The 12,152-nt window shown below is 46.7% G+C and overlaps 1 long non-coding RNA gene across 1 annotated transcript in view; it reads left to right on the top strand.

Annotated features, from left to right (window-relative positions):
* The first annotated feature begins 282 nt into the window (after window positions 1-282).
* The window catches only part of LOC143807512 (uncharacterized), an 86,326-nt gene continuing 74,456 nt past the window's right edge, over window positions 283-12,152 (top strand). Inside the window, exons 1-2 of the long non-coding RNA XR_013221753.1 lie at window positions 283-466; window positions 1,540-1,606. This is a non-coding gene — a long non-coding RNA (uncharacterized LOC143807512). The remainder of the gene's footprint in view (window positions 467-1,539; window positions 1,607-12,152) is intronic.

Consider the following 12,152-nt stretch of genomic DNA (forward strand, 5'->3'; position numbering starts at 1 on the left):
ATATACTGCTACACAGTTTTTATGATATGTCCATGATGGCCTGTGGTACCTATTTATGAACTCGTTTGATTTGCACTGTTATAACTGCTAGCCAGACTTACCACTGTGGCAACTTGAGAGACGCTCTGGCTCTCTGTTATATGAAGCACTCAGTTGTTTACCGTAGCCTGGAATGACAACATCGGTCCATGCTCGGACGCGTTGCCATGGCGATGTGAAATGATGACGCACGTCCTCTTTCCCATCGTACATGTCGCGCGCCGGCCTGCTTCACCGGGGGGGGGGCATCACACGGGATCGAGCGCCGATTCGCTAATAGATCCTTACCCTCCCATACATATACATATATCTGTGACCCCAACCTTTTAACCACGCCTCCTGATGAAGCCGTAGGTGGTGAAACGCGCGTCGAGGCTCTTGCGTACCTCATCGGCGCTCCAGCACAAGGTTGTCACCATGTCCCAAGGTAAACTACCACATATTTAATATCTTCTTTTCCTTGATACCATGGACAGACTGGTTCACTGATCATATCTGGTCATGAGGGGGAACTATTAGAGGTAATAGGGTGCAGACTATAACCACATTGCAAAAAGATCTCTTATCATCGCCAAGGCATGGTAACCTCAGATATAATCCCTATATTAACCCCTAATCTGACCTACTAACCAGTTTAACACGGTGTATTAAATGTACCGTAATTATTATTGTTTACCACTCTGTGCGATAGTGCTGACTGAGATATGGTTATTTCTCTACTTCTGGTATCATATTTACCAACTTTATGGTACCAATGGCTTTTAGCTGCTTCTCATATATGAATGCTTTATGTATTCTTGTCTATTTAATATATAAATATGTATAATAAAATTTGTATTTTCTCACTAAGAAATCCCCTTTTCTTTATTGAGATCTCTAGCTAATATGTTGATTTTGCATACGGTGTTATGATATAGTTAGATGCTTCTTGCAATAGAGATCTAAGCTCTCATGTTTTTGGTGCAATCTATTATAGGATAAAACTGCTATTAATAAATGTCAAATTTAGTTTTCAGCAAGTGCTATGTAGTCAGATGTTGCCACCAAATGGTGAAAGTTTGGACTGTATTTCTAAGGTTAAACTATTTTCAGGCACATATTACTGTATATAGTCAGATATTGCCACCAAGTGGTAAATCAAATGAGTCCAAGAGTATGTCTTGCTATGTCTGATATACTGTACAGAACTACTTAACACATGATGTATTTTATAAAGATGAGCTCACCCTCCCACTGGTAAAAACTGATATCAAAGTATTAATGAGGCTGTCTAATGCTGTCTGAGGGGTTGATTAGGGATAAAAGGCTTTTTTGTCTACACTGCTATATTTTAAATCATAGTTTAATATGCCTTAGGAATTCCGGTATTTTCCTTTCTGGCATCACTATTTCCATCAGGAGCTGTGGTGGACTATAGTTTTTTAGTGTTTTATGGGTTGACTTTTAATGTTTTTTTAAAAACAGTATCACTAATCAGTCACCCCCGATTCTAAATTACAGTGGGATGATGATTTTCCAGGTACACCACTGGAGAAATTGTAGATCTGATTTGAACAAGTGATCAAAGGTAAGTTGGTAGACTTCTTTAAAAGAAACATATCTTAAGATTTTGTATAGGACATATTAACTCCTTCACGACCTTGGACGTATCCATACGTCCAGGTCAGTAGGTATTTTCCAACCTTGGACATATGGATATGTCATGTCAATTTTGCGTGCACATGAGCTGTGCGTGTGAGCAGGTTGCAGGATGCAGTGACAGATCGGAGGTAGAGTAAGGCTACTTTCACACTAGCGTCGTATGACGCACGTCGCAATGCGACGTGCCGACGTAACGACGCATACTGAGAAAAAAAAACACAACGGGGCAGCAGATGCAGTTTTACAACGCATCCGCTGCCCCACTGTGATGTCTGGGGAGGCTGGGGCGGAGTTCCGGCCACGCATGCGCGGTCGGAAATGGCGGACACGACGCACAAAAAAACGTTACATGTAACTTTTTTTGTGCCGACCGTCCGCCAGAACACTACGCATCCGTCGCACGACAGATGCAACGTGTGGCAATCCGTCACAATGCGTCGCTAATGCAAGTGTATGGAGAAAAAACGCATCCTGCAGGCAATTTTGCAGGATGCGTTTTTTTCTCCAAAACGACGCATTGAGACGTGCTGTGAAAGCACCCTAAGGGTTAACAAATATAACAGTTTTAATGTAACATGGGGTTAACTCCTAGCAGGGAGGTGCAGGGTTAAACAGGGGATTAAACAGTTCAAATTGCAAAAGGGTATGCAGAGTTCAAGAATCTGGTGATTCCGGTGAATAAGGTTAACAAGTCGGTAGTCACTCAGATGATGAAGTCCATAGAGCCGACAACGGCAGGCGTGGGGTCTTTTCTAGTGGGCTCCTGTAGACAACACTGCCTCGTCTTCTGGCGGCAGCGGTCGGTCTCCGGTACCTTCCGCTACCCCTAGTCCATATGCTGCAGTGGCTGACAAGGGTGTGGGCCACCGTACTGTACGAGCCCAACGTGGCTCTGCAAATATACACTGGCAAAGTCAGGGTCTCCCATGAGCGGGAAAGCATGACCTGGTAAGGTGGATTACGCAAGTTTATTCAGTACTCGGTTCTCTCTTTGCAGCACGTGCGCTGTACTCACAGTCATGAACACACGGCCCCTTAATCTCTGTCAGCTACTGGGCATGCTGTACTCTTCTCACTATGCTGCGCGCTGCCTGCTCCCGCCAAGACTGAAGCGCCGACAACCCCTGGCGCGCTGCTTCTCCAGCAGGGTGCTGCACCCGATCTCTCTCTTGCAACACGCACACAGTACTCACTAGCCCGGAACGTTGCACACTTCACTCCATAGTGACCAACAGGCACCCTGCACATCTCACCTCACAGTCTCTCCCTGGCTGCTGCTGAACACACGGCTTCAATGAGCGCAGCAGTCCCTCTTTCTCTGAATTGCTGCAGCACTCCCGGCTTCTCTCTTTCTCTGGTGCGGTCCCTTTGCAGTCGATGGGGGCTGCCGAGGCGCCAGTACTCAGTGGGGGAACGGGAAGCAGAGCGCGCCGCTCACCTCTCTGTGTGCTGCCCTGGGTTGGCGCCAAACTGCTCTGCTACACGCGCTTTCTCCTTTTATCTCCCTGCCCCCCTAGGTCAGGAGGAAGGTCCCGCTCACTATTTCTTCTGCCCAGGAACAGGAGATGCAGCCTCGACAGTTCCAGCCCGGCAAGCAGGGACCCGTGGTGCTGTCGACCACTTACACTACCTCTCTCCTTTAACTCGCCATTCCACGGGTGAGCGTTCTTCGTGCTCCTCTATGTTCTTCGGAGGTGTGACAGATGCCCACAATTCTCACATCCATGCCTGCTAATCTTGCACCACGTTCTGCCAAAATAAATTGTCCTGTGCATTCCACAGGGGCGAATCATCAGCATGGTCAAACGGAGTATCTCGAAGCTCCTCTTGACTTTGCTCATTAGAAGTATTCAGAACTTCAGGCTGAGTGGTAGAGTCAGGTTGGGTCGCCGGACATGGGAGTACATCCAGGTTCAACGGAGTAGCTATCTCTGGAGTTTCAGGCCTATATACTTCCCTTGGGCTAGCGGGCAGTGACCTTTCCATTTCAAGGAATTAAGCAAGTGGTACTTCCTCCTCGCAATCCTTCGGGTTGATCCTCACAGACGGGACCTTCGGATCCAATTTGGCATTCCACCCGATTCGCCTCTACGTGTCTGAGCAGCACAGACATCTCATTGTAGACAGTCGACGTCTTCTCCCTCACTTCTCGGCGTCTGATGTTGTGGCTCTGTCTGGCTCTGGGTGCGACTCTCTTCTGCTCTCGGTACCATTTCCTCCAGGGGCAGTGCTCTCTCCAGTTGGCCTGACCTTCAGAAGGGTGAGCGAAACTTCACCGTTGGTTGTCTCTCATAGGGCAACTTCTGGACAGGTGCCCCATTCTTCCAAACATCCAACACCCACTTCTGCTCCTGTCTGGTGGGCTCTTCAGTCTGGATCGCCGTCCTCCCCGAGAGGCATATCCCCTCTGTAGTCGCTCTTCACCCCAGGATCTGGAAGTAAATTTTGGGGCTGCTGTTGGAGTTTCTGTTATGCTCCGCTTCTCTCCTCTAACGTCTTTCTTCTCTTGATATAAATTACCCCGGGATATGGGAGTGGACAATAAGGCAGCTGTAAGGACTTCCTTCAGGCTCTCGATTTCTGCCCTGATTTTCCGCATTCCCTGTTGTAATTCACGGGACCACCCTGGCTCTTCCTCATTCAGGGTAGATACTTCACAGCCAAGGATGCGGTCCTCTGCTCCTGTTCTGTTTTGTGCGCTTCTGCCCCCATCTCAAAAAAAGGCATGCGGGGTTAGCTCGCAGGCGCTCATGCAAGGCTTGCCTAAGCAACGCATCTCTACAGCCTGTCACTAGCTGGTCTCGTGGCACTATGTCAGGGGGTCCTATGCTGTCTTTCTTAATAAGTTTGGAGCGCCCGCAGACGCAGGGCCGCGGGACACTCGGTACCGGGCTTCTCTGTCTCAGTTCTGGGGTCGTCACGGTGGCTAGACCCGGTCCGTGACCCTGCTAAGGGGCGTCCAATGAAAGGTGTGAGTGGTGATGCGTGGTGCAGGTCGCGATGAATAACGAGGACACAGGGTTGCAGTCTCTTTACCACTTTACTGAAGGCTTCAAGGTCCTCAATCCAGAGTATGGTTAACAGGGCTGTCTGAGACCGGCCGGTCCGATGGCACCTCCAGAGTTCCCTTTGCAGGTGGAAATCTGTGCCTACCTTCTAGTGCCTGTGTGTTGTAGTACTTCCCTGCTGAGCACCACGGGATAGTCCTCACAACTGTTGTGTCTGTTTCTGATGTTATTTCCCACAACTTATGGCTGTTCTGATGTTCTTCTCCGTCCCCCAGATGATATGGATAAGACGCACCCGTATGACGGGAAGGCCTGGAGTTCTTCCGGGACCCTAGTGTCGCCCCTCTCCCACAGTTGCCCCCTATGTCTTCTTAGGTGATTTTGGTGAGACAGCCAACCTAAAATCAACTGTCCTGCCTCTGTTTGAAGTATTGCTTGGAGCCTAATACTTCCTCGGCGTTCTGGCCACCGGCTACGCGCCTCAATAGGATGTTGCCTCGATCTTACAGCACGACTCCTATTGGTATTATCTCCTTGTTGCTGCGATCTCGTTTCTCACTGCTTCACAATAAACCTCGCTTCTTGTCCTTTCTTGAGATACCGCAGCGATGTAGTGCAGGCGTGGTTCCTTAACGTTCTTTCCTGTTCGCTAGGCCTCTATCAGGATCCCACCCCTGACAGGGACCCCCCTGAATCTTCCCCTGCAACACCCTCTGCCACAGGATGTTGCTTGGTTCCAACCCAGTCAGCTTTCTGTCTAACTTCCTATCTAACCCCCAGTTTTACCAGATTGTGAGGAGAGGCCTAATACATAGCACCCTTAGCTCCCCCTGGAGGCCAGACTGTGAAGGGTATTGGTGCCTGTGATACCTGGTCAGGTGAACTCCTTCAGTGCCATCAGACGTACCATCGCTCCCCTTAGCGGCGGAGCATCAGTACTGCAACGACCAGGACTCTGGGGCACTGCACTCCCCCCCGGTTAAATCCAGTACTCCTGGACTGGGAAGAAAACAACAATACATGTCAGCAAAAAGACATAAAAGACATACAAGTTTTAGAAATTCAGAAACAAGTAAATTTTTAACAGAGCTTCCCTTTATGGGAGGTGAGAACACTTGAACGTTACAAACAAAACATGGTTAAATATTTTAAATAACATCCTATAAATAACTTTTCTTACCCAGCCAGGTATTCTACTTAGTGCAAATTCTTAACAATAATTTAACTTTGCCTCTAAGGACGTATAAGCTGAATCCACTAAAGGCTTACTATAAAAACTCCTAAAATATAAATTAACTTTTATCACTTCTCTCTTCTAAGTGCAACACTTTCTTCTCAATTTGTCTTATGCAGGACCGCCTGTCTATCTGCCCAGGCCTACTGCCTCTTTTCTTAGTACAGTAACACTGAACCATCTCTCTATGGCTCCTCGGAGGACTCACCATCTAACCCCGTACGGGTTCACTTCCCTGTCCTCAATCTCTAGCAACATTATCAAACATTTTCTTATAACTAACTAACTACATATAAACATTATTGCTACTTCTCTTAAGGCAACATTATACTTTAAGTGCTATTACTGAACGTTCCCTTTAAGAGGGAACCAAGTCTCTTGGAGGTAGCGCAACTTCTCAAGCTGCAAGTTCGTGTAAGGCAGGAACTCCTGTACTGTTTCCAGGAACAGTGTCTTCGCAAAGAGTCCTCTTTCTTGTAAAACCAGTAGGCGGCACCTTTAACCCCTTAACGACCGCTGATACGCCTTTTAACGGCGGCCGCTAAGGGTACTTAAACCACAGCGCCGTTAATTAACGGCGCTGTGGAAAAAGTGAATAGCGCCCCCCAGAGTCGGATTTTCTCTGGGGTCTCGGTTGCCGAGGGTAGCCGAGACCCCAGAGAACATGATTCGGGGGGTTTTTACCGACCCCCGAGTTGCGATCGCCGGTAATTAACCGTTTACCGGCGGTCGCAAAAAAAAAAAAAAAACGCGATTTGCCGTTTAATTTCTCTGTCCTCCGATGTGATCGCACATCGGAGGACAGAGAAATGTGGTCCCCGATGGCCCCCAATAGCCTCCCGATACTTACCTACCTCCCCCGGTGCTCCTCGTGGCTCCCGATGGGCGCCGCCATCTTTTTTCCGGGAAAAAATGGCGGGTGCACGCGCAGTGCGCCCGCCGCCCGGCACCCGGAAGATCTTTGGGGTCTCGGCTGCCGGGGGTAGCCGAGACCCCAAAGAACATGATCGGGGTCGGTTTGCACCGACCCCTGTTTTGCTATCGCCGGTAATTAACAGTTTACCGGCGACCGCAAAAAAAAAAAAAAAAAATGCGATCTGTAATTCTCTGTCCTCTGATGTGATCGCACATCAGAGGACAGAGAAATAGGGGGATTCGGGGACCCTAACATACTCACCCGGTGTCCCTGGGTCCTCTTCTGTCTTCTCCTGCCAGCCGGCTTTTTCATCATGGCGGGCGCATGCGCAGTGCGCCCCCCATCTGCTGCCATCTGCCGGCCGGCAGGAGAAGACGAGTTGGGGCTAAAATTAGGGTTAGGGTTAGGGTTAGGGTTAGAGTTAGAGTTAGGGTTAGAGTTAGGGTTAGAGTTAGGGTTAGAGTTAGGGTTAGGGTTGGGGCTAAATTTAGGGTTAGGGTTAGGGTTAGGCTACTTTCACACTAGCGTTTTTTGGCTTCCGTCGCAATGCGTCGTTGGAGAAAAAACGCATCCTGCAAAAGTGCTTGCAGGATGCGTTTTTTCTCCATTGGCTTGCATTAGCGACGCATTGCGACGGATTGCCACATGTCGCATCCGTCGTGCAACGGATGCGTCGTGCTTTGGCGGACTGTCGGCACAAAAAAAGCTACATGTAACTTTTTTGTGCGACGTGTCCGCCATTTCCGACCGCGCATGCGTGGCCGGAACTCCGCCCCCGCCTCCCCGCACCTCACAATGGGGCAGCGGATGCGTTGAAAAAACAGCATCCGCTGCACCCGTTGTGCGGCGCTTACAACGCTAGCGTCGGTACGTCGGCCTGACACACTGCGATGGGCTGAGTATGACGCTCGTGTGAAAGTAGCCTTAGGCTTCTTTCACACTTGCATCGGTACGGGGCGGTCGCAATGCGTCGGCCCGACGTACCGACGCACGTTGTGAAAATTGTGCACAACGTGGGCAGCGGATGCAGTTTTTCAACGCATCCGCTGCCCAGTCTATGTCCTGGGGAGGAGGGGGCAGAGTTACGGCCACGCATGCGCGGAAATGGCGGACGCGACGTACAAAAAAAAGGTTACATTGAACTTTTTTTGTGACGACGGGGGCTAAAGTTATGGTTAGGGTTGGGGCTAAAGTTAGGGTTAGGGTTGGGGCTAAAGTTAGGGTTAGAGTTGGGATTAGGGTTAGGGTTTGGATTAGGGTTGGGATTAGTGTTACGTTTGGGATTAGGGTTGGGATTAGGGTTGGGGTTGGGATTAGGGTTAGGGGTGTGTTGGATTTAGGGTTTTGATTAGGGTTATGGTTAGGGTTGAGATTAGGGCTGTTTTGGGGTTAGGGTTGTGATTATCGTTAGAGTTGTGATTAGGATTATGGATCGTGTGGAGATTAGGGTTAGGGGTGTGTTGGAGTTAGGGTTGGAGTTATAATTTGGGGGTTTCCACTGTTTAGGTACATCAGGGGGTCTCCAAACACGACAGCCAATTTTGCGCTAAAAAAGTCAAATGGTACTCCCTCCATTCTGAGCTCTGCCGTGCGCCCAAACAGTGGTTTACCCCCACATATGGGGCATCAGCGTACTCGGGATAAATTGGACAACAACTTTTGGGGTCCAATTTCTCCTGTTACCCTTGTGAAAATAAAAACTTGGGGGCTAAAAATCTTTTTTGTTGGAAAAAAAACATATTTTTTTATTTTCACTACTCTGCATTATAAACTTCTGTGAAGCACTTGAGCTTTCAAAGTTCTCACTACATATCTAGATAAGTTCCTTAGGGGGTCTAGTTTCCAAAATTTGGTCACTTGTGGGGGTTTCTACTGTTTAGGTACATCAGGGGCTCTGCAAACGCAACATAACACCCACAGACAATTCTATCAAAGTCTGAATTCCAAAATGGCGCTCCTTCTCTTCCGAGCTCTGCCGTGTGCCAAAACAGTGGTTTACCCCCACATATGGGGTACCAGAATACTCAGGACAAATTGGAGAACAAATATTGGCATCCAATTTATCTTGTTACCTTTGTGAAAATAAAAATTTGGAGGCTAAAAAAATCTTTTTTGTGGGAAAAAAAATATTTTTTGTTTTCACTACTCTGCATTATAAACTTCTGTGATGCACTTGGGCATTCAAAGTTCTCACCACATATCTAGATAAGTTCCTTGGGGGGTCTATTTTCCAAAATGGGGTCACTTGTTGGGGGTTTCTACTGTTTAGGTACATTAGGGGTCTGCAAAGCAACATAACGCCCGCAGACAATTCTATCAAAGTCTGCATTCCAAAATGGCGCTCCTTCCCTTCCGAGCTCTGCCGTGCGCCCAAACAGTGGTTTATCCCCACATATGGGGTACCAGCATACTCAGGACAAATTGGACAACAACTTTTGGGGTCCAATTTCTCTTGTTACCCTTGTGAAAATAAAAATTTGGGGGCAAAAAAAATATTTTTTGTGGGAAAAAAAATATTTTTTATTTTCACTACTCTGCATTATAAACTTCTGTGAAGCACTTGGGCATTCAAAGTTCTCACCACATATCTAGATAAGTTCCTTGGGGGGTCTATTTTCCAAAATGGGGTCACTTGTTGGGGGTTTCTACTGTTTAGGTACATTAGGGGTCTGCAAACGCAACATAACGCCCGCAGACAATTCTATCAAAGTCTGCATTCCAAAATGGCGCTCCTTCCCTTCCGAGCTCTGCCGTGCGCCCAAACAGTGGTTTACCCCCACATATGGGGTACCAGCATACTCAGGACAAATTGGACAACAACTTTTGGGGTCCAATTTCTCTTGTTACCCTTGAGAAAATAAAAACTTGGGGGCTAAAAAATCTTTATTGTTAAAAAATATTTTTTTATTTTCACGACTCTGCATTATAAACTTCTGTGATGCACTTGGGCATTCAAAGTTCTCACTACACATCTAGATAAGTTCCTTGGGGGGTCTAGTTTCCAAAATGGGGTCACTTTTGGGGGGTTACTACTGTTTAGGCACATCAGGGGCTCTCCAAACGCGACATGGCGTCCGATCTCAATTCCAGTCAATTTTGCATTGAAAAGTCAAATGGCGCTCCTTTGCTTCCGAGGTCAGCCATGCGCCCAAACAGTGGTTTACCCCCACATATGGGGTGTCGGTGTACTCAAGACAAATTGTACAACAACTTCTGGGGTCCATTTTCTCCTGTTACCCTTGGTAAAATAAAAATTTGGAGGCAAAAAGATCATTTTTGTAGAAAAAATGAGATTTTTTATTTTCACGGCTCTACGTTATAAACTTCTGTGAAGCACTTGGGGGTTCAAAGTGCTCACCACACATCTAGATAAGTTCCTTAAGGGGTCTAGTTTCCAAAATGGTATCACTTGTGGGGGGTTTCCACTGTTTAGGCACATCAGGGACTCTCCAAACGCGAAATGGCATCCGATCTCAATTCCAGCCAATTCTGCATTGAAAAAAGTCAAACGGTGCTCCTTCACTTCCAAGCTCTGCGGTGCGCCCAAACAGTGGTTTACCTCCACATATGGGGTATCGACGTACTCAGGAGAAATTGCACAACAACTTTTGTGGTCTAATTTCTCCTGTTACCCTTGTGAAAATAAGAATTTGTGGGCGAAAAAATCATTTTTGTGAAAACAAATGCGATTTTTTATTTTCACGGCTCTACGTTATAAACTTCTGTGAAGCACTTGGGGGTTCAAAGTGCTCACCACACATCTAGATAAGTTTCTTGGGGGGTCTAGTTTCCAAAATGGTGTCACTTGTGGGGGGTTTCCACTGTTTAGGCACATTAGGGGCTCTCCAAACGCGACATGGCGTCCGATCTCAATTCCAGCCAATTCTGCATTGAAACAGTCAAACGGTGCTCCTTCACTTCCAAGCTCTGCGGTGCACCCAAACAGTGGTTTACCTCCACATATGGGGTATCGGCGTACTCAGGAAAAATTGCACAACAAAATTTGTGGTTAAATTTCTGTTTTTACACTTGTGAAAATTAAAAAAAATGGTTCTGAAGTAAAATGTTTGCAAAAAAAAGTTAAATGTTCATTTTTTTCTTCCACATTGTTTTAGTTCCTGTGAAGTACGTAAAGGGTTAATAAACTTCTTGAATGTGGTTTTGAGCAGCTTGAAGGGTGCAGTTTTTAGAATGGTGTCACACTTGGTTATTTTCTATCATATAGACCCCTCAAAATCACTTCAAAGGTGATGTGGTCCCTAAAAAAAACATGGTGTTGTAAAAATGAGAAATTGCTGGTCAACTTTTAACCCTTATAACTCCCTAACAAAAAAAAAAATTGTTTCCAAAATTGTGCTGATGTAAAGTAGACATGTGAGAAATGTTATTTATTAACTATTTTTTGTGACATATCTCTCTGATTTAAGGGCATAAAAATACAAAGTTTGAAAATTGCAAAATTTTAAAAATTTTCGCCATATTTCCATTTTTTTCATTAATAATCGCAAGTAATATCGAAGAAATGTTACCATTAACTTGAAGTACAACATGTAAGGAAAAAAGAATCTCAGAATCAGCGGGATCCGATAAAGCGTTCCAGAGTTATAACCTCATAAAGTGACACTGGTCAGAATTGTAAAAATTGGCTCGGTCATTAAGTACCAAATTGGCTCTGTCACTAAGGGGTTAATAAGGTGCGAACTATGTACAAAACAGTTTGTGAATCATTCACCGTCCATGATTCGGTAGTCTTTAAAACAGTGATGAACCAATCAAAAAGGCAAAATAGGGATCCCGGGTCAACTAAGGGATCCCTTTAAAAGATAACCCTAGTCGGGTTATAGCAGCAGAGAAACACAAAAAGACGAACAGTTAACTATTTACATTTTCGTGGTATCGAGGTTTATCCTCACAGAAGGTTACACTGCATCAGTTGGTGACGGGCACTCGCCGGCCGGGAAGGCTGCGGTCCTCTGTCCTCAGCGGATGCAGAATCAGTATGGTTAGTTGGTCTCCCAGACACGGCCAGATCACCCGGCATCTGGATTCGAATGTCAGCTGTGGTTGCAAGTTCAGCAGCGGCAATGATGCACACCGTGGCGACAGTAGTGGCATTGGTCAAATCTGGGTTAGTCGTGGTCAGGACAGTAGGTGGCGAAACGGCCGGCTCGCATCGTTGGATGTCTTGAGCGCACCACCCCTGCGCACTCTGGTGGCGAGTGTAGGTCACCTGGTCCCCTTTACATGGTAGCTGACTGTAATATCGATTGCGGGACGGGGTTTTCACATTGTAGCTGGTAAAGAAGATCTTAGT

This window comes from Ranitomeya variabilis, chromosome 2, assembly GCF_051348905.1.
Source record: "Ranitomeya variabilis isolate aRanVar5 chromosome 2, aRanVar5.hap1, whole genome shotgun sequence".
NCBI lineage: Eukaryota > Metazoa > Chordata > Amphibia > Anura > Dendrobatidae > Ranitomeya > Ranitomeya variabilis.